At 58.8% G+C, this 22375-nt stretch overlaps 4 non-coding genes across 4 annotated transcripts; 2 read left to right on the top strand and 2 right to left on the bottom strand.

Annotated features, from left to right (window-relative positions):
- Positions 1–11345: 11345 nt before the first annotated feature.
- TRNAN-GUU (transfer RNA asparagine (anticodon GUU)) lies at positions 11346–11419 on the bottom strand. Its single transcript has one exon. It is a non-coding gene; the product is annotated as a tRNA-Asn (tRNA).
- A 105-nt stretch (positions 11420–11524) lies between these two features.
- Positions 11525–11596, top strand: TRNAM-CAU (transfer RNA methionine (anticodon CAU)). The gene has a single exon. It is a non-coding gene; the product is annotated as a tRNA-Met (tRNA).
- A 1374-nt stretch (positions 11597–12970) lies between these two features.
- On the bottom strand, positions 12971–13044 carry TRNAN-GUU (transfer RNA asparagine (anticodon GUU)). The gene has a single exon. It is a non-coding gene; the product is annotated as a tRNA-Asn (tRNA).
- Positions 13045–16399: 3355 nt separating this feature from the next.
- On the top strand, positions 16400–16471 carry TRNAM-CAU (transfer RNA methionine (anticodon CAU)). The gene has a single exon. It is a non-coding gene; the product is annotated as a tRNA-Met (tRNA).
- Positions 16472–22375: the final 5904 nt, after the last annotated feature.

Below are 22375 nucleotides of genomic sequence, written 5' to 3'. Positions count from 1 at the left end.
TTCCTGGCCTCTTCTTGGCTGCAGGAGATCACCTGGTCCTCAGCCTCTCTCTGCTGGCCGCTCTTAGGTGTCCGCCCTCATGCTTTAGGTGTGTCCTTGGCCCATTCAGTGCCATTGTCCCACAGGGCCTCGCTCATTAGCATGTCCACAGGCCGGGCTCTGCCCAATGCTCAACCACATGCAGAGAAATATTCAGGATCCACACAGACTACAGATTCCTAACTACACACACAGACGTTATACAACCACATAAATAGCTTACATAGGACTATCAGATAATAAGCTTCTATTCAGCACCCCACATGGCCCCCTTTTCTACCATTTTCTGGGGCCAACACCCCCACCTATGGGTGCAGCAGTGATCTGGCTGCTCCCCTCAAGATCCAGTAATGTGACAGGCAGTGACTGGAGGAGCTGCCTGGGCATAGACTGTAACCCAGGGGCCCACAGTGCAGCAATCATCAGCAGTGTCTGTGTCTCCCCAGCCCCCATTCAGAGCTGAGTACAGGTACCTCCCCAGCCCCCTCCCCACCCCCGTCTCCTGCTCACAGCAGGTCAATAGGGTTCTCCCATTCTTGGGCCTCTGCTTCCCATGCAGCTGCTCCCAACAGGAGTCCCTTGCAGCCCGGCAGGCTGGGGCAGGCCCCATCTCTCCAGCACCAAGGTGATGACGGATACAGACACCAGGAGGAGCGAGACGAGGGTGCAGCCAATGGCCTAGCGGGCAGGAGATGTGGCCGGCCCTGCAAATGGAAAGGACCTGGTGACAGTCGGGTGCAAAGTGGCAAATGGCTCTGCAGTGCCAGCACTAGGCACAGAGCAGCTGCCGTGTAGAGACCTTGGGTGAGTGCCCAGAGGGCTAGATCTACAGGGGATCATGCTGCAGGGGGCATGTTCCCCCGACAGGAGGCCGAAGTGACAGAGGCTGTTGGGGACTCTCCTCCCTTTGCCCAGGTGGTGTTGGAGGAGCAGGGAAGGACCCAGGTTTGCTCAGGCTGCACCAGGACTTGGTGCAAAGGCCTGACAGGAGCCAGCAACGGACACAGCAGCCCAGACCCTCTCGCCTCTCCCCAGTATGGCTGGCAGCTCACAGGGGCGACCCCGCCCTGGGCACGAGGCCTTGGCACCGGCTGTGGGCTCAGGAGGGGGCGGACATGGGACATAAGCGATGCCGAAGGGAGGGGTGTGGGCATTAGAGGCCACTACCATTGCCCCGCCCCCTTCCCCGCACCTACCCCTGCCCCTGTTCTGAGGCCACGCCCCCACTCATTCCACTCCCCCCTCCCTCTGCTGCTTGGGCTCCCCCACCCTCACTCAGGTTCGCTGGCCTGAGGCTGGGGTTACGGTGCAGGATGGCTGGGGAGTGGGGCGCGGGAGAGGCTGCGGGTTGCAGGCTCTGGGACAGGTTCAGGGCAGCGATGGGAGTTTGGGTGCAGACTCAGAGGCAGTTAACTGTGGGAGGAGGATCCAACAGGAGGCTGGGGTTTGGGGTGGGGGGTGTCTACCCCAGCTGCCTGAGAGATACTAGACTGACTCTGGTTTCCTTGTGTCTCCCCGGCTGGGCTCTCACTCCCACTTCTCCTCTCAGGGTCCCTGCCGGCTCCCCTGCTCTATCTGAATGCGTCCCTGGCGCCTCCAACCCCCCCCAAGCCTCACGAATGTGGCCCCGACTGAGACATCTCACTCCCCTGGCACTCCAGCCCCAGCACAGATTAACTCTCCTGGGTTCCAGGGAGAGTGGCATTTGCGGGTCCCTCTCAATCTGAGGGGGGGCCAAAAATGAGGGATCCCCGAACCTCAGTCCTCCCTGTCCCTTCCCCTCACCTCAGTGAGGCTTGTGGGTTTTGGAAGAAGGGTTTTTGTATTTTGCTTTTCTCGTGTGTGGTCCCCAACTGGTTTTTCTGGGGGTCAGTGGCCCTGGAGACAAAAAAGGTTCCTCATCCCTGCCTTTAAGAAAGAAAACTTTGAAACCCTTTGTGGTAGACAGAAATTAACATTTGACCTTATTTAAAATGAAGTTTCCTAAAGTTAAAACACCTAATCTGTGTAAACATTCAAATTAAACCAGTCACCCAAGCTCCAGCACTAGCACAATGGCGCCGCGTGATGATGCAATGGACGGTGCGCACCCAGGCTCCTCCCCTCAGCTCTCTTCTGCACCCAACCGCCCCGTCCCAGACCCCAAACTCCTCGGTAGAAATGTGGCCCTTGACCACTTGCCAAAATGCCCCCCCCCATTAAAAATTATTGACAAAGCCTGATCCAAATGTTTTTTGAAACGTTATTTAATCCGAATTTAAATACATTCTATACAATTGGGAGGGTTGGGGGGAGGGGGACGCAGCTGCTGGCTCCTCAGCTCCTTGTGCTCTCACTGGCTGTCTTCCTGCTGCAAGGGAAGCAGAATCCGTCACATTCATCCCTGGGGACTCAGGGGTACTGGGCCCCCCCAGCATTTCCACCCTCCTCCCCCCTGCGCTGAGACTTGTTCTGCTCTCTGGTCACCCCCCGTCAGGCCCGCAGGGTGAGCTTCTGACCCACCCAGCAGGGACGTGGGGTGGGGGCAGCATGAGGAAAGGGGCGGGGGACTCCCTGAGGGGATGGGAAGGAGACCCTGGCCCTGCCCCGCTCTCCTGCATCTGCTCCGGCTGCTCACCATGTATCCCAGGAGCTGATGGGCCTGCCCATGCAGGGCGTGGGCCAGGACCAGCCCGGCCTGGCTGGGGCGCCTCAGGGGGGAGCGGGCAGCGAGCAGAGCCTTCTCTAAAAAGCAGTTCTCCTGCTCTGGCGTGAAGAGCTGCCCAAAGACCTGAAATCAAGAGCACGGGAGGTTTCAGCTGACGGCCCAGAGCCCGGCCCCAACTCCTGGGGCTAAAACAGCTTCCTCCTTCTGCAAACTCCCTTCCAGACCCTGCACCCAGACGCTCTCCTCACCCTGCACCCCAACCCCTGCCCCAGGTCACACCTTCCTCCTGCCCCCAAGACCCTCCCAGACCTCACCCCCCTCCGCACAACAGAGCAGCCCTAGGCCACTGGCCAACATCTTGGAGCGACCTCCATCAAAAAGTGTTGCCCCCCGTCCCGCCCTGCTTCCCCTCCTACGGGAGATCCGGGGCAAGGTGCGGCGCTGCCCCTAGGAAGCGCCGCCCCTTTGAAAAGCCGGGACAGCGTCACAAAGGGGCAGCGCCGCCCTGTCCACGGCTCGAATAGTCGAGGGAAAATGCATCGACCATTCGATCAGCGACTCCCCGCTTCCCACCCCGCGTCCTACCCGCACGAGGGCCCCAGCCAGCCCCACCCCCGAGCCCTGCCCTGCCCTGGCAGCGCGTCCTTACCTCTCCCACCCGCACGGTGTTGCTGTGCGCCAGGACCCATCTCTCCTTATAGTAGTGCCTGCACCACAGGTCCTCTGCCTGGTGGATGTTGAGGCCTGCAAGAGACAAACCAGGGTGATTCTGCTGGCAGGTCTGAGCCCTTCCCCTCCCACGGGTCCCTGCAGGCATCCCTGGGCAAATGGAGGGGCACAGGGGGCAGAAGGGGAACACAGAGGGACGCATCCCCCCTTGGGCCAGTCTGGGGGAAAAGGGCTGGGTCCCCTCCCCCCGCCGCCGGCACCCTCAGGGTGTCCCTGGGGCCCAGGTCCCGGCTGGGTTCCTTACCCCTGTGGTGCAGGAGGAGTCGGTACAGGCTGTGCACCCCCTTCCGGGCCAGCCGGCTGACGTCTTCGGATGGGTCCGAAATAAAAAGGCCCAGCTGGGCCACGTGGTGACCCATCCTCGGCCAGTCGGCGGAGTTCTGAGGGGAGAGAAGAGGGGGGGTCCCTCAGCATCCTGGGGCTGCACGTCCCATGCTAACGGCCGCCGAGGCGGTTCTGAGCTCGGGGACGGACAGAGACACCTCCCGGGGCGGGGCGGGGCGGGGCGGGGCCGGCCTTGCGAGGAGACAACCCTGAGCAATGGCCCCGACTGAAGGGTCACTCCGGGGGTGGAACAAGGGGATCCACTGACGGCCACTCCCCAGTCTGGGGCCCAGGTGCCCCCCGGAAAGGCCCAGGGTCGCCCCTCCCCGGGGAAAGGAGAACGCGGCCCATTCCCGGCCCATTCCCAGCTCTGCCTCCCGGGGACGCTCCCAGCCCCGCGCCCTGCAGCCCCAGACCCCCCGGCTCCGAGGTCACTTACCTCAAACCCCGGGAGGGTGGTGGCGACTCCCAGCAGGGCCGTGGTGCTGCCAAGGGCCCTGGCTCGCTCCTGGGGCAGGCGGGACTCCAGCCACGGGCTCAGGTGCTGGGGGGGAAAGAGGCAGGTCAGGACCCGTAGGGAGGCGCCGGTTCTGGGCAGAGCCTGGGGCTCCTCTCAGACTGTGCCCCCCCCCCCCCCCCCAGCCACTGACACAGCTCCTCTCTCGGCCCCCCGAGGAAGCAGGGACAATGGCCCCGTCCCCCCCACGGGGCTCACCTCCATGATCAGCTGCAGCCTGGCGGTGTCTGGGGACTCGGCGAGGAGGCTTGCCAGTAGGGCCTGGAGGTCGACGGGAAGGGCCCGGATGAACTGCTGCAAGACAAGGGGGAGCCCTGGGTCAGAGGGGGGTTGGGGAATCCAGGCCACCCGCTGGCCCCGGGGTGCAGCCTTGAGCAGGGTCTGAGCCGCCTCGCAGAGCAGGGAGGAGCCCAGGCTGGGCATGGAAGGGACGGGCCCCCAGGGAGAGCAACGGGAAACCTGGAGGGAAGGATCCAAACCTGCAGCTTCTTCTCTCCCTCTGCCCCCACCCCCACTCCTCTCTGGAGCTCCAGCCCAGCCCGGGAGCAGGGCCCGGAGGGACGTACCTGTGTGTGGATGGGCTCCTGCTGCCAGTCCCCAGACACAGTCTGTCCCACGGCCGCCCTCAGCAGGGGGCTCAGGAGCTGGGCCTGTAGGGGAGGCTGCAAGGTGCTGGCAGGAGAGAGGGGCAGAGACTGTTACTTCAGCAGCAGGGCTGTGTCCAGACTCAGGGGGTTTTTCGGGAAAAGTAGCCTTTTTCCGAAAAAACATCACCTGCGTCTAGACTGCAGTCGCGTTCTTTCGAAATTAAATCGAAAGAACGCGGCTTTTCTTTCCACGGCGGTAAACCTCATTTCACGAGGAAGAACGCCTTCTTTGGAAAGTGCTTCTTTCGAACGAAGGCGTTCTTGAATGGAACTAGGGCTTCTTCCAAAGAGAGCATCCAGACTCACTGGGTGCTCTCTTTCGAAAGAGGCTTGCAGTCTAGACATAGCCCAGGAGACAGAGACTTTCCCACTCCCTGGTCAGGGGATCTGCTCTGGGGGGGAGTCGGCGGGGGGGGGGGGGGGTCGGTACCTGAGGCTGCAGGCGGCGTTGAGGCAGTCGGCCAAGACCAGTGGGGTGGGGGAGTCCTCCATGATCTCCTGTGAGACCCAAGGAGACAAAGGGGCGTGTGAGGCTGGGGCCCCCAAGAGACGCTCACACGGCCAGCGCCCCCACCCAGCAGGATCCAACCCCACTGCCTCCCGCTGGCCTGTAGCCCCCCTGCCCGGCACAGGGCCCCTCCCAGCACCCCCCTCCCAAACCGGGACCAGCTCAATCCTTGTCCCCAGGCCGTCTCCTGCCCCTCACTGCCCTGGTGACCAGCCTCTGAAGCTCCTCATCCCTGCTCCCCAGGCGCATCCTCAGCAGCCCGCTCTGCTAACCTTCCAGCTCCCCCCCCCATGGCCCGGGGAGACCCCTCCCTGTTCCGAATCCCCCTACCTGTCCAGCACCCCAGACCTGCCCCATTTCTGTGTCCCTCCCTCCTCCAGCATCCCCACCCACCCTCCCCATGTCCACCTCCCCCTCCCCCTCCAGCACTCCTGGCCCCACCCATCCCATTTCCAGCACCTCCACCCGCCGCCATGGCCCAGGCAGACCCCTGTCCACCCCACGTATCCCCTCCCCTCCTCCCGGCCGCCGCGACTCGCTCACCACGATCCTGGCCATCATGGTGTCCTTGCAGCAGCGCGGCGCCAGGGTGTCCTCGCCCCTTTGGAGGGCGGCGAGGCAGGCGGGGGGGACGGCCAGGAGGAACCGCTGCAGGGCGGCTGGGCTCTGCACCCCAGAGAGAGTCTGTGAGCCTGGGGCCTGCCTGCCCCCCACGGACAGCTGCAGGGCTCAGGCCTCCCAGGAGTGGAGGTGGGAGCTGCCGGTTGTCCAAGCACCCACACTCCCCCCCCAACTGCTTCCTCAGGCTTGTGGGGGCCCAGCTGGTGCATGACAAGAGACCTCAGCTTGGGGGGCCCAGGTCATGCAGGAGAAGGGGCCCCAGGGGGATCCCCAGGGACAAGCCCCTCCCGGAGGGGGGGACGTGCTGGGAAGGGGCCGGACAATCTCGGGTCCCCCCCGTGTGGAGAAGGTTCCTACCGTGTCCCGGGTGTGGAGCTGCTCTTCAATATCATAGATGGCCCCTTCCTCCACCCGGGAGTCCATCCGCTCCTGGCAGAGCTCCGCCGAGGCGCAGGGGGGCTCTGTGCGGGAGGGAAGGGACCAGGGTGACTCCAGCGGCCAGCAGGGGTCACGCGCCCCCATGTCAGGGACACAGGGCAGGTTTGGCCCCACACGCCCCTCGCAGGGACCCATCCCCCTTCCACCCTCACATCTGCCAACGCCCTCAGCAGAGCCCCCGCCAGGAACAAGAGAGCCAAGCAGCAGCTCCCGCCCCCATCCATTGCCCTGGCTGCGGGGCAGACACTGGGGCTGCCCCCCCGTGTACTGGGTGAGCCCCTGGGCCCAGCATGTTCACGGCCCCTCACCTGGGTCTGAGCGGCTGCAGGAGGTGGCCCGGCTGCAGCTGGAGGCCCAGGCGCTGCTGCTCACTGAGCTGGACCCACAGCTGCAGGGGCTGGTGCGGAGAGGCTGGGGGCTCCCGGAGACTGGCAGGTCCCCGGGGGCCGGGCAGGGCGATGCCCCCTGGTGGTAATGGGGGCTGGGCTCCTGGGGCAGGTGTTTCTCTCCACAGAGGAGGCCCCAGAGCCACCCTACCCGGCTGCCCCGCTGGGCTGGGTCCCGCCTTCCCAGCCGCCTCTGGAGCCAGGTCCGGAGGGGCCTGGCCGGTGGGCGAGTCGCCCCGAGCTGGTGGGATTCAGCTTCCCCGCCCGCGGGGACGGAGGAGCTGCTTCCCACCGGCCCTGGGGCCATCTTCAGGGCTTTCCGGAACCACAGCCTGATGTGTTTGGCCATGCTGCAAATGAGGGGAGCAAAGGGGAGCTTGGGGCGCAGCCTGCAGAGCGAAATCCAGGGGTTCCAGCTCCCCAGAGCGACTGCCCCCAGCCCCCAAATGGCCCCTTGCTTATCGGCTCGGTCTTGCACAGGCACTTCTGGCCCTTGACCGAGGGCTGGGCCTGCCTGGAACCCAGCCGGCCCCGGGCGGGATCCAAACCCCTGGGGGCTCTTACCTTCTGCAAAACGCTGTCCGGATGTGGAACTCACAGAGGACAAAGCAACTGTGAGCAGGAGACGCACCAGAGCTAAAGCAACCGGGGGTCTCCAAAGTCCCCTGGGCCCGCCCCCCCCTTTTCTCAGCCTGAGATGTGGGTTCCTCTGTGAGGTCACCACCTCCCCACCTGCCCTTTGCCTGATCTGCTGAGGGCTGCCCAAAGCCCCTGTGAGGTCACTGCCCCCCCACCTCACCCTGCCAGGCAAATGTCCTGCCTCTGGCCACCCCTCTAGGAAGTTGGAGCCATTCCTAGGGGTCCCCCCCACTCCCTGACTGGGCATCCTGCAGCCAGCAGCTCCAGTAGCCCCATAGGCTGCTCCCTGCCCTACACTGCAGGCTTCTTGCACAAGAACTGTTTCACACCGGAGTTCTTGCGCAAAAGGTCTCGTGCAAGAGCACCTCCACCCTGCCATGTGCTTTTGCACAAGAGTGTCCATGGCATTGTGAACGCTTTCTCGTGCAAGAAAGCTCTGATGACCATTTTAGCCATAAAAGTGTCTTGCTCAAGAAGCCCCTGGTGCCCGTCCACGCTGCCTTCTTGCACAACAGCTCTTGCACAAAAGGGGCTTATTCCTCGTGGGGAGAGGAATAACTCCTGTGCAAGAAGCCCTCTTTTCTGATGCTTTACTGCAAATTTACTTGCACAAGAATTCACGTGCAGTGTAGACGCGCCACAAGTTTTTGCACAAGAACAGTTGTTCTTGAGCAAAATGCCTGCAGTGCAGACTTGGCCTTGGTGTCACCCAGCACTGGACTTCCTGGCCAGGAGCAAGAGTTAGAGCCTCCCACTCGCCCCGCTGCCTCTCACGGGCTCCCGTCCGGCCCCAGCCCTGGGCTTTGCCCTAGCGCATCCCAGCAAGGCCTCTGGCCTGCACTAGACCCATTGACATGTGGAGACTCCACCACTGCCCTGGGGTGCTTTTGTCTATGGGACTCGGACTCACAGCTGAGCATGGAGCCTGATTTCTCCCAGGACTTGGGCTCTTTCCTGGCCAGGCCCTGGAACTGGTTCCACCTTTGTCTGCCAGGGACCGATACTGTCTCTCCAGGGAGGCCCTGCAGTGAAGGCACCTTCCTTTCCCCCCTCGGGAGCAGTCATTGTTCTGCACCCCACAAAGCAGTGGGGGGCTCCTGGCTGCCCCAGCTCCAATCTCTGAGCTTCTCTCTCAACGGGGGCCAGGCCTGGAGGCTCTAGGCCCCCTGGGTATGTATTTCTACACTACCCCGCTAGTTGGAACTAGGGGGGTAATGTATGCATACCGAACTTGCTAATGAAGCCCGGGATTTGAATTTCCCGGGCTTCATTAGCATAAAGCCGGCGCCGCCATTTTTAAAAGCCGGCTAGTGCGAACCCCGTGCCGCGCGGCTACACGCGGCACGGGCTAGATAGTTCGAACTACGTAGCCATTCCGAACTATCTGTACTCCTCGTTCCACGGCTCGGGGTACGCACTAGCCGGCTTTTAAAAATGGCAGCGCCGGCTTTATGCTAATGAAGCCCGGGAAATTCAAATCCCGGGCTTCATTAGCAAGTTCGGTATGCATACATTACCCCCCTAGTTCGAACTAGCGGGGTAGTGTAGACATACCCCCTGAGACTCACTGGTGCTGGCTCACCCCCTGTCCTGCTCGTGGCTCCATTGTCCTTCTCCCCGCAGCCCCCCCCAGCTCTAAATGCTGCTCACATCAGTTCCCCTTCCCCGTGGCCAGGCCCTGCAGGGCTCTGGGGGCTGGTTTGCTGCCCTCAGCCCTGCAGTAGCCTGCTCCCCAGTTTGCAGCCCCTCCCATCATGCGTGGGGTCTCCTGGTACCGGAGGGAGGACGGGGGCAGACCAGGAAGGTTAATTTGATGTTGCAGCGGCGGGAAGAGGAGGGGTGGCGCAGAGGAGCTGTCAGTACATTATCCCAATACGCCATCCCAGTGCAGGCGTCGCACTCAGCTCTACCTGCAGAGGAGTCTCTATCTGCGCTGAGCAGAAAGGGGGTCTAGGACACACACACAAGTAGCCCCAGAACCACGCAGGAGCAGAGTCGTTCTGCGAAAGGGAGAGGTTTATTGGGTCTGCGAGGGCGGCCGTAGGGGGGTGTCGTGTGTGTGCCACTCATCTCCGTTTGGGCAGCGGCACCGGTCGGGCTCAGAACTGGGCACAGGACCCGACCACGGCACCATCGATCTCCAGTGTATCGATCTGCTGGAAGCCGCGGCAGAGCTGAATTGCAGAACGGCTGCCCATTGGCAAAGACCTTGAAATGCTGGTTCCTGCAGCCGATGGAGAGGAACCCGCTCCTCCTGGGGGGAGGAGCAGCCAAGAGAGGGACCCACTCAGACCGGTCTGGCAGCGTGACGTAGTGGAACCAGCGCTGCCTAGGTAGGCTTTTACCTCCCCCCAGTCTGCTTCTGAGACCGAGTTTCCCCCTCTGCCCCATGGGCTAACAACAAGGCACTTTACAAACATTCTCTGTGTCATCGGCATTGTATGAAGGGGGAAACTGAGGCATGGAGCGGCATCTGATTTATATAGCTCAACCCAGTCCCCACCCCTCTCGGTCTGCAGGAAAAGAAGCCAAGTGCTCTTGTTCCCACTACTCCTCCATTCCCCTGCTTCCACCTGATGTCAAATACACAAAGCTCACTACTTCTTCTTTCCTGCACTTAAGCCAAGCAGATCAGGATGGGGAGGAGACATGAGGGAGCCCCCAGGCTCTTGCTCTCTCTCGCACATACACACACATATATTACTTTAGAAAATGCCAGGTGTGAGCTAGAGGAGAATCTCCATTAACTGTTAGCACTATAGGGCATATGATACATACATAAAGCATTTACAGTCCATCCAGCAGAGGGCAACAATACACCCCGCACACATGTAGCTCCCCCTCCTTTTCCAAATGCCCCAAGATTTAAACTACTGGAGACTACCCATTAGCTGCTAGTTGTATAGGAACTATGGGTATGTCTACACTACAAAGTTAATTCGAACTAACAGCCGTTAGTTGGAATTAACGTTCATAGGTGCTACACATACAAACCGCTAGTTTGGACTTAATTCGAACTAGGTAAACTTCATTCTACCAGGAGTAACGCCAAATTCGAATTCAGTAGTTGGAATTAAGGGCTGTGTAGCCACTTAATTCGAAGTAGCTGGAGGCCAGCACTCCCCAGGTTCCCCTGGTGGCTGCTCTGGGCCAAACCAGGAAAACTCCTCTCCTCTCCCCAGCCCTGGGGCCCTTAAAGGGGTAGACTCTGGCCAGACGGCACTGCCAGCAGTCTCTGTACTAGGAGGAGGAACGTGGCCGTCTACGGGCGCATAGCGGCCGCCATGGCCCGAAAGGGACACAGGCCACCCAGGAGCAGGCGAATCCTGGTGTTCTGGCTGTGGGGGAAAAAGACAGCCACAAGATGGCGTTTGGAGTCACACGGGCGAGTCGCCTGTCCAAGCGGGACCGAGTCCCTTCCAAAGAGAAACCATGGCAGCCATGCAAGTCCAAGGCTGCACAGGAAACCTCAGGAGCTGCGACTGGGGCTCAGTTCGCGCGGCCACGCTTCCCAGGGGAGGCATGAGACAGGCCCAGAGGTCTGCGCAGCAAACAGGCCCGCAGGAGGGAGGCGGCTAAGAACCCGCGCGGCTCGTGCGTTTCTCCCTCTCAGCTGGCGTAGAGGCGGGAGGGGAACGACACCTGCCCGGCTGGAGCTTTCGCGCTTGGGCTCGGGGCTTAAGCCCCGAGGCCGAGGCCCCGGCGCGGTTGCTGGGAGACGGGCTCCCGTGGCACGGCACGGCCCCTGAACCTTGCCGGCCACAAGGTGACCTCACCGCGGCAGAGAGGGATGGCTTGGAGGTGGCAAAAGGGAGCCCGCTAGCAAGCGCCAGGAGGCCGAGCGTAGCCACGTCCCTGGGTGGGCTCGAACCACCATCCTTTCGGTTAACAGCCGAACGCGCTGACCCATTGCGCCACAGAGACCTCGAAGGGCTTTCCGAAACGCTGCCTAGCAGCCTGCTCCTCTGCCTGGCCGTGCCAGTGCAGCCCAGGTGCTAGAGTGGATTGCGGGCAGTCTAGCCCCAAGGGAGCAGAGTGGCGCAGCGGAAGCGTGCTGGGCCCATAACCCAGAGGTCGATGGATCGAAACCATCCTCTGCTACGTGTGGGCCGGCCTCTTTTGACTCCGCGCCTTCACTCCAGGCTGCAAGTAGCTAAAGGCCAGGCCAGGATGCCGCCTGCGGGGAAGCTCTCGGCAGGCCCCCGCTTCCTGTGTGGGAGGCACGGAGGCCTCCTCTTCTGTCCTCAGGCAACAGGGCTTCCTCCTGCCCTTTTCCCACCCAGATGGGCCGCCGGGACCCGCTCAGGGAGCGCGCCAGGGAGGCTCTCCAGACGCTCGTGGAACAAAGCACTTCTGGACCACGCTACCCAGAGCCTTCATTCAGGCCTAGACAAAACGCCTAGACAAAGAGCTGCCACAGCATCCACACTGGCCTTGCTCTACTACTCCCAGGCACGCCAAACCCCTCACAAAGAGAACATCTGCCTTCGCCATACTGCTCAACAACAGGACACGCGAGCAATTCCCTCCGACGCGCCGCTTCTCCCGCATCGCCACCACCCACGCTCTTTAGGCACACGCCGGCTGACCAAAACCCATCTCATCCCATCAAAAGCTTCTGCCCAGCCCAAGAGGACCAGCTACGTTCCCGGCTCAATTCATCCCTTACAGTCAGAGCCAAAAATCGCCAGCTGACGGTCCTTCAGAATCCTCAATGGAAAGGGGGAGAGGGAATTGTGGGAGCACTCGCCACGGTCTCGGTTGAGGCTTGCAGCAGTCATGGAAGAGAGAGCTGGCTTCGGTCAAGTCTCGGGAGTACGGCCACGGCTTGGACGGGTCCTTCAGTCCTTGGCTCAGAGCTTCGGTTGGTAGCCCACATCCTCCCGAGGTAAAAAAGCAGGAGGGCTTTCCTTCCAGGGCCTTTTGCATCTTCTGCCGTGGGAGGCGAATCCTGGTGATCTGGCTGTGGGGGAAAAAGACAGCCACAAGATGGCGTTTGGAGTCACACGGGCGAGTCGCCTGTCCAAGCGGGACCGAGTCCCTTCCAAAGAGAAACCATGGCAGCCATGCAAGTCCAAGGCTGCACAGGAAACCTCGGGAGCTGCGACTGGGGCTCAGTTCGCGCGGCCACGCTTCCCAGGGGAGGCATGGGACAGGCCCGGAGGTCTGCGCAGCAAACAGGCCCGCAGGAGGGAGGTGGCTAAGAACCCGCGCAGCTCGTGCGTTTCTCCCTCTCAGCTGGCGTAGAGGCGGGAGGGGAACGACACCTGCCCGGCTGGAGCTTTCGCGCTTGGGCTCGGGGCTTAAGCCCCGAGGCCGAGGCCCCGGCGCGGTTGCTGGGAGACGGGCTCCCGTGGCACGGCACGGCCCCTGAACCTTGCCGGCCACAAGGTGACCTCACCGAGGCCGAGAGGGATGGCTTGGAGGTGGCAAAAGGGAGCCCGCTAGCAAGCGCCAGGAGGCCGAGCGTAGCCACGTCCCTGGGTGGGCTCGAACCACCATCCTTTCGGTTAACAGCCGAACGCGCTGACCCATTGCGCCACAGAGACCTCGAAGGGCTTTCCGAAACGCTGCCTAGCAGCCTGCTCCTCTGCCTGGCCGTGCCAGTGCAGCCCAGGTGCTAGAGTGGATTGCGGGCAGACTAACCCAAAGGGAGCAGAGTGGTGCAGCGGAAGCGTGCTGGGCCCATAACCCAGAGGTCAATGGATCGAAACCATCCTCTGCTACGTGTGGGCCGGCCTCTTTTGACTCCGCGCCTTCACTCCAGGCTGCAAGTAGCTAAAGGCCAGGCCAGGATGCCGCCTGCGGGGAAGCTCTCCGCAGCCCCCCGCTTCCTGTGTGGGAGGCACGGAGGCCTCCTCTTCTGTCCTCGGGCAACAGGGCTTCCTCCTGCCCTTTTCCCACCCACAAGGGCCGCCGGGACCCGCTCAGGGAGCGCGCCAGGGAGGCTCTCCAGACGCTCGTGGAACAAAGCACTTCTGGACCACGCTACCCAGAGCCTTCATTCAGGCCTAGACAAAACGCCTAGACAAAGAGCTGCCACAGCATCAACACTGGCCTTGCTCTACTACTCCCAGGCACGCCAAACTCCTCACAAAGAGAACTTCTGCCTTCGCCATACTGCTCAACAACAGGACACGCGAGCAATTCCCTCCGACGCGCCGCTTCTCCCGCATCGCCACCACCCACGCTCTTTAGGCACACGCCGGCTGACCAAAACCCATCTCATCCCATCAAAAGCTTCTGCCCAGCCCAAGAGGACCAGCTACGTTCCCGGCTCAATTCATCCCTTACAGTCAGAGCCAAAAATCACCAGCTGACGGTCCTTCAGAATCCTCAATGGAAAGGGGGAGAGGGAATTGTGGGAGCACTCGCCACGTTCTCGGTTGAGGCTTGCAGCAGTCATGGAAGAGAGAGCTGGCTTCGGTCAAGTCTCGGGAGTACGGCCACGGCTTGGACGGGTCCTTCAGTCCTTGGCTCAGAGCTTCGGTTGGTAGCCCACATCCTCCCGAGGTAAAAAAGCAGGAGGGCTTTCCTTCCAGGGCCTTTTGCATCTTCTGCCGTGGGAGGCGAATCCTGGTGTTCTGGCTGTGGGGGAAAAAGACAGCCACAAGATGGCGTTTGGAGTCACACGGGCGAGTCGCCTGTCCAAGCGGGACCGAGTCCCTTCCAAAGAGAAACCATGGCAGCCATGCAAGTCCAAGGCTGCACAGGAAACCTCAGGAGCTGCGACTGGGGCTCAGTTCGCGCGGCCACGCTTCCCAGGGGAGGCATGAGACAGGCCCAGAGGTCTGCGCAGCAAACAGGCCCGCAGGAGGGAGGCGGCTAAGAACCCGCGCGGCTCGTGCGTTTCTCCCTCTCAGCTGGCGTAGAGGCGGGAGGGGAGCGACACCTGCCCGGCTGGAGCTTTCGCGCTTGGGCTCGGGGCTTAAGCCCCGAGGCCGAGGCCCCGGCGCGGTTGCTGGGAGACGGGCTCCTGTGGCACGGCACGGCCCCTGAACCTTGCCGGCCACAAGGTGACCTCACCGAGGCCGAGAGGGATGGCTTGGAGGTGGCAAAAGGGAGCCCGCTAGCAAGCGCCAGGAGGGCGAGCGTAGCCACGTCCCTGGGTGGGCTCGAACCACCATCCTTTCGGTTAACAGCCAAATGCACTGACCCATTGCGCCACAGAGACCTCAAAGGGCTTTCCGAAACGCTGCCTAGCAGCCTGCTCCTCTGCCTGGCCGTGCCAGTGCAGCCCAGGTGCTAGAGTGGATTGCGGGCAGTCTAGCCCAAAGGGAGCAGAGTGGCGCAGCAGAAGCGTGCTGGGCCCATAACCCAGAGGTCAATGGATCGAAACCATCCTCTGCTACGTGTGGGCCGGCCTCTTTTGACTCCGCGCCTTCACTCCAGGCTGCAAGTAGCTAAAGGCCAGGCCAGGATGCCGCCTGCGGGGAAGCTCTCGGCAGCCCCCCGCTTCCTGTGTGGGAGGCACGGAGGCCTCCTCTTCTGTCCTCAGGCAAGAGGGCTTCCTCCTGCCCTTTTCCCACCCACAAGGGCCGCCGGGACCCGCTCAGGGAGCGCGCCAGGGAGGCTCTCCAGACGCTCGTGGAACAAAGCACTTCTGGACCACGCTACCCAGAGCCTTCATTCAGGCCTAGACAAAACGCCTAGACAAAGAGCTGCCACAGCATCCACACTGGCCTTGCTCTACTACTCCCAGGCACGCCAAACCCCTCACAAAGAGAACTTCTGCCTTCGCCATACTGCTCAACAACAGGACACGCGAGCAATTCCCTCCGACGCGCCGCTTCTCCCGCATCGCCACCACCCACGCTCTTTAGGCACACGCCGGCTGACCAAAACCCATCTCATCCCATCAAAAGCTTCTGCCCAGCCCAAGAGGACCAGCTACGTTCCCGGCTCAATTCATCCCTTACAGTCAGAGCCAAAAATCACCAGCTGACGGTCCTTCAGAATCCTCAGTGGAAAGGGGGAGAGGGAATTGTGGGAGCACTCGCCACGGTCTCGGTTGAGGCTTGCAGCAGTCATGGAAGAGAGAGCTGGCTTCGGTCAAGTCTCGGGAGTACAGCCACGGCTTGGACGGGTCCTTCAGTCCTTGGCTCAGAGCTTCGGTTGGTAGCCCACATCCTCCCGAGGTAAAAAAGCAGGAGGGCTTTCCTTCCAGGGCCTTTTGCATCTTCTGCCGTGGGAGGCGAATCCTGGTGTTCTGGCTGTGGGGGAAAAAGACAGCCACAAGATGGCGTTTGGAGTCACACGGGCGAGTCGCCTGTCCAAGCGGGACCGAGTCCCTTCCAAAGAGAAACCATGGCAGCCATGCAAGTCCAAGGCTGCACAGGAAACCTCAGGAGCTGCGACTGGGGCTCAGTTCGCGCGGCCACGCTTCCCAGGGGAGGCATGAGACAGGCCCAGAGGTCTGCGCAGCAAACAGGCCCGCAGGAGGGAGGCGGCTAAGAACCCACGCGGCTCGTGCGTTTCTCCCTCTCAGCTGGCGTAGAGGCGGGAGGGGAACGACACCTGCCCGGCTGGAGCTTTCGCGCTTGGGCTCGGGGCTTAAGCCCCGAGGCCGAGGCCCCGGCGCGGTTGCTGGGAGACGGGCTCCTGTGGCACGGCACGGCCCCTGAACCTTGCCGGCCACAAGGTGACCTCACCGAGGCCGAGAGGGATGGCTTGGAGGTGGCAAAAGGGAGCCCGCTAGCAAGCGCCAGGAGGCCGAGCGTAGCCACATCCCGGGGTGGGCTCGAACCACCATCCTTTCGGTTAACAGCCGAACGCGCTGACCCATTGCGCCACAGAGACCTTGAAGGGCTTTCCGAAACGCTGCCTAGCAGCCTGCTCCTCTGCCTCGCCGTGCCAGTGCAGCCCAGGTGCTAGAGTGGATTGCGGGCAATCTAGCCCAAATGGAGCAGAGTGGCGCAGCGGAAGCGTGCTGGGCCCATAACCCAGAGGTCGATGGATCGAAACCATCCTCTGCTACGTGTGGGCCGGCCTCTTTTGACTCCGCGCCTTCACTCCAGGCTGCAAGTAGCTAAAGGCCAGGCCAGGATGCCGCCTGCGGGGAAGCTCTCGGCAGCCCCCTGCTTCCTGTGTGGGAGGCACGGAGGCCTCCTCTTCTGTCCTCAGGCAACAGGGCTTCCTCCTGCCCTTTTCCCACCCACAAGGGCCGCCGGGACCCGCTCAGGGAGCGCGCCAGGGAGGCTCTCCAGACGCTCGTGGAACAAAGCACTTCTGGACCACGCTACCCAGAGCCTTCATTCAGGCCTAGACAAAACGCCTAGACAAAGAGCTGCCACAGCATCAACACTGGCCTTGCTCTACTACTCCCAGGCACGCCAAACCCCTCACAAAGAGAACTTCTGCCTTCGCCATACTGCTCAACAACAGGACACGCGAGCAATTCCCTCCGACGCGCCGCTTCTCCCGCATCGCCACCACCCACGCTCTTTAGGCACACGCCGGCTGACCAAAACCCATCTCATCCCATCAAAAGCTTCTGTAGCGCCCCCTCTCCACCTGGTTACCTTCTTTTAGAGCCAATCTCCTTTCAGGTTCGGATGGATAGGTCTGGGTTCTTCTGGATCCCGCCACCTACTCAATTTTATTCTTTCTGATTGATGTACTTGGCGGTGCCTCCACCCCCCTCACTCCTTCCTAGCAGGGTTGCCAGGGCAGCTTGGGAGGAAAATTCTAGCCCAGGATAATCCCCACGTATTCGCCAGATAGTTGGAGACTCCCAGAAAATAACACAAACACATACACTATAATAAACACAATTATATTAAACAGGAGACAATTATAACAGAACAGGGTAAAACATTATTTTTAGGGTCACCGGTGCCCTGCAACTGTGAAGTTAGTGTCCCGTTGGTACGCGTACTTTGTTGGGGCCCTTGATGACTGTTGACCACACAATCCTTCTCTGCAGAGGTTTAGCAGTGGGGCTGACTAGGTCCAGTACAGCCCAAAGGACTCACAAATGGGAGAAGGCAGCAAATCCCTCCACAGTTTAATAGGCTGCAGGTAATAAAATCCCCAAACAAATTCCCTGACTTACTAACTAAAAATTGGTGCACTCACACACTCCATGAATGAGCCTCAGGTTGAGAGATGACTCAGTCTCTGCAAAGGGGCTGCTCTCTCCTCACAGGGGTCCTCTTCAAGCAGGAACCAGGCTGCTTCGGTCCCAGAATTTCCCCTCACTGTGAAGGGGTGCAGGGCTCAAGATGCAGACCACACAACTGCACCAAAATTCAAAACTATAGCCTCCCAGGCCAGCCTCCAGACCCACACAGCAGGCAGCAGCCCTGAACTTGCTGCTAGAGCCCAGCTGACCATGCAGTGACTCTCTCACCCAGGGAGCTGGAGAGCCAACTCCGCCTGGCTGGGGAAGCCTCCCAGCAAACTCCACAACTGGGAATCAACAGTGGAGACATAAACCCAGCTGAGGGATCCTGCCTTCAGGTCCCTAGAGGCTAGCTCTCAGGGGGAACCCTGCATGCAGGCCTGGGGCTTACTAGCTCCCACACACTCAGTCCTCCCCTTTTCCTGGCTGGCTCCAGACTCCCCTCAACAATGGTCTCTCCTTCCCCCTGGGAGGGGCATCTCACTCCCTGTGGGTTGCCGGGCAGACTCTGGCCCTGGTAGGGAGGGGGAGCCAAGGCAAACTCAGAGTGCTTCTCCCTGAGCTGCCAGCAGACAAAGCCCCGGGAATCCAAGCAATCTCCTTGGGGGTTACACTCTCCCTGTGCGAAAGTTCTTGCCGTCCTCGGCAAGGGTCATTTAACCACAACACAAACATGCAAGGTCCTTTCCATCAGGTAATAGTATACATTGTTTAGTTGACAATAAATATCATTAGCCAATAAGTAAGTATTGCTGTGTCCACATACAATATTAATTTAAACATTAAATTGTTATTCAATTTACATTAATAACATTCTTACTATATTTAAATAAATGACTTAACCTTGGAGTCTCCATTGTTAACTATCAGACACAAACAATAATAGGCCACCCGCACCCATCTATTTACTAAATGCAGAGGGACAGAGGTGGAGGACCCTGGGACATCATAGGTGAGTTTCTGTACAGGTTTTCGCTCTCGTTCTGAACGTCGAAGTACAGGAGCTTCTTCATTCTCAGGGTTCTCAGCAGTAATGACTGCAGGACAATCAATGATTTCCCTCTCTGCAGGTTGCATGGCTTCTCCCACATCCTCTACAGGTGGAACCATCCTAGCTGGTAAACCACTTGCCTCTTCATTCCTTGGGTTGTCACACTGGGTGGAAATGTGCCCATCCTCGCCACATCGGTAGCAGAATCTCTTGTTCCTTGGGAGGGTCACCAAGGTTTTCTTTACAGGTTCTCTGTTGGGGTCCCTTCTCCCTGGGTGAAAAGGAGGGTACTTCCTTTCTGTCAAAGTTGGTGGAAGAATATCGCTAGGTGACCCCTGAGGCATCTTACTCGTCATAAATTCAGTGAGCTGTGCTGTCAGGGTTTTGAGCTGTTGATGGAGGTCCTCAGTGGTAGGCAGACAAAGGTCATCCTTCAGTTTCTGAGGACCAACGGTCTGGCTCACTGAGATCTTATTCCTCTCTCTAACCGTTCTCTTTTCCTCCTCCTCCCGGACTTCTCGCAGCAGTTGGTGGAATTCTGGAGGACTGTTCAATCGGTCTGCAAGTTTCAATTTCATAATTAGAAAATCATCATAAATGGCACCTCGTATGACCTGTTCTAGTCGTACTCGGTGTTCCTTGCTCCTTTCAGTGCCTTTACGGCGGATGCACAGTTGAAGGGATGGTTCCAATCTGTGAAGATAGGAAGATAGTTTTTCACCTGAATGTTGGTAACAGGATCGAAACTGAAAGTAGAGGTCTTCCCCAGTCTCTAGGCTCCCAAAGGCATCCTCCATCGCCGAGAGATAGTCATCAACAGTGGCAGCAGGCTTGCTGGCTTTTAATGCACAGATTACATTCCCTGCAGGTCCTCGCAGGCTTTCTGCCACACGTTTCCTCTTTTCAGCCTCACTACATTGCCATTCCTGCATCACCTGATTTAGTTGATGCCTCCAAGTGTCATAGTCATCTTCCCCTACAGGCACAGGTTTAATGCCTGAAAAGAACTTCAGTTTTCTGTAAGGGCCTGATTCATATGCTGTCTTTATGGACTCCCCTATTGCTTTTCCCATAGCAAAAATTATTTGGTCTGTAGAACTGGAAGGAGGCACAGGACTACTTCCCAAAAGAGTCCTTAATTCAGTCATGGTCTTCCCTTCCTGCATAAGGAAGTTCCCCAATTTGGACTGAAAACCATTAGTTTCAGATGGTGGGGCAGATGGGGAGGGAAAACGTGATTGTGTTTGAATGGTCACCTTCCATCCGTCCTTCTCTCCATCTGGCAGAATTACATGGGGAGTCACTACAGTAGACAGTATAATCTTGCTCTCTACAAGAAGAGATAAAGTAGCTTCCCCTTGTGCTTTCATCTGACTCCGAACCACACAGGTTCCCCATTCTCTGACATTAGCAATCTCATCTTCAATTTGTCTAATTTCCCATTCAGTGGGTACATTAGTGAGCAGAAAGTGGCGTTCAGGGTCAGCTCCCTCCAGCTCACACCAAGCTATAAGCCTCTTCTGATAATCCATACTGGGAATTTACTTAATATCCCAGGAAGACAGCAGGAGTGTATATAAGGTATGAGTTTAAAAGACGGGATCCCAGCGGTGCCTCCAATGTAGCGCCCCCTCTCCACCTGGTTACCTTCTTTTAGAGCCAATCTCCTTTCAGGTTCGGATGGATAGGTCTGGGTTCTTCTGGATCCCGCCACCTACTCAATTTTATTCTTTCTGATTGATGTACTTGGCGGTGCCTCCACCCCCCTCACTCCTTCCTAGCAGGGTTGCCAGGGCAGCTTGGGAGGAAAATTCTAGCCCAGGATAATCCCCACGTATTCGCCAGATAGTTGGAGACTCCCAGAAAATAACACAAACACATACACTATAATAAACACAATTATATTAAACAGGAGACAATTATAACAGAACAGGGTAAAACATTATTTTTAGGGTCACCGGTGCCCTGCAACTGTGAAGTTAGTGTCCCGTTGGTACGCGTACTTTGTTGGGGCCCTTGATGACTGTTGACCACACAATCCTTCTCTGCAGAGGTTTAGCAGTGGGGCTGACTAGGTCCAGTACAGCCCAAAGGACTCACAAATGGGAGAAGGCAGCAAATCCCTCCACAGTTTAATAGGCTGCAGGTAATAAAATCCCCAAACAAATTCCCTGACTTACTAACTAAAAATTGGTGCACTCACACACTCCATGAATGAGCCTCAGGTTGAGAGATGACTCAGTCTCTGCAAAGGGGCTGCTCTCTCCTCACAGGGGTCCTCTTCAAGCAGGAACCAGGCTGCTTCGGTCCCAGAATTTCCCCTCACTGTGAAGGGGTGCAGGGCTCAAGATGCAGACCACACAACTGCACCAAAATTCAAAACTATAGCCTCCCAGGCCAGCCTCCAGACCCACACAGCAGGCAGCAGCCCTGAACTTGCTGCTAGAGCCCAGCTGACCATGCAGTGACTCTCTCACCCAGGGAGCTGGAGAGCCAACTCCGCCTGGCTGGGGAAGCCTCCCAGCAAACTCCACAACTGGGAATCAACAGTGGAGACATAAACCCAGCTGAGGGATCCTGCCTTCAGGTCCCTAGAGGCTAGCTCTCAGGGGGAACCCTGCATGCAGGCCTGGGGCTTACTAGCTCCCACACACTCAGTCCTCCCCTTTTCCTGGCTGGCTCCAGACTCCCCTCAACAATGGTCTCTCCTTCCCCCTGGGAGGGGCATCTCACTCCCTGTGGGTTGCCGGGCAGACTCTGGCCCTGGTAGGGAGGGGGAGCCAAGGCAAACTCAGAGTGCTTCTCCCTGAGCTGCCAGCAGACAAAGCCCCGGGAATCCAAGCAATCTCCTTGGGGGTTACACTCTCCCTGTGCGAAAGTTCTTGCCGTCCTCGGCAAGGGTCATTTAACCACAACACAAACATGCAAGGTCCTTTCCATCAGGTAATAGTATACATTGTTTAGTTGACAATAAATATCATTAGCCAATAAGTAAGTATTGCTGTGTCCACATACAATATTAATTTAAACATTAAATTGTTATTCAATTTACATTAATAACATTCTTACTATATTTAAATAAATGACTTAACCTTGGAGTCTCCATTGTTAACTATCAGACACAAACAATAATAGGCCACCCGCACCCATCTATTTACTAAATGCAGAGGGACAGAGGTGGAGGACCCTGGGACATCATAGGTGAGTTTCTGTACAGGTTTTCGCTCTCGTTCTGAACGTCGAAGTACAGGAGCTTCTTCATTCTCAGGGTTCTCAGCAGTAATGACTGCAGGACAATCAATGATTTCCCTCTCTGCAGGTTGCATGGCTTCTCCCACATCCTCTACAGGTGGAACCATCCTAGCTGGTAAACCACTTGCCTCTTCATTCCTTGGGTTGTCACACTGGGTGGAAATGTGCCCATCCTCGCCACATCGGTAGCAGAATCTCTTGTTCCTTGGGAGGGTCACCAAGGTTTTCTTTACAGGTTCTCTGTTGGGGTCCCTTCTCCCTGGGTGAAAAGGAGGGTACTTCCTTTCTGTCAAAGTTGGTGGAAGAATATCGCTAGGTGACCCCTGAGGCATCTTACTCGTCATAAATTCAGTGAGCTGTGCTGTCAGGGTTTTGAGCTGTTGATGGAGGTCCTCAGTGGTAGGCAGACAAAGGTCATCCTTCAGTTTCTGAGGACCAACGGTCTGGCTCACTGAGATCTTATTCCTCTCTCTAACCGTTCTCTTTTCCTCCTCCTCCCGGACTTCTCGCAGCA

Source organism: Pelodiscus sinensis, chromosome 25 (assembly GCF_049634645.1).
Source record: "Pelodiscus sinensis isolate JC-2024 chromosome 25, ASM4963464v1, whole genome shotgun sequence".
Classification (NCBI taxonomy): domain Eukaryota; kingdom Metazoa; phylum Chordata; order Testudines; family Trionychidae; genus Pelodiscus; species Pelodiscus sinensis.
The sequence above is the reverse complement of the archived record's forward strand: the minus strand, read 5'-3'. Positions and strand labels throughout refer to the sequence as shown.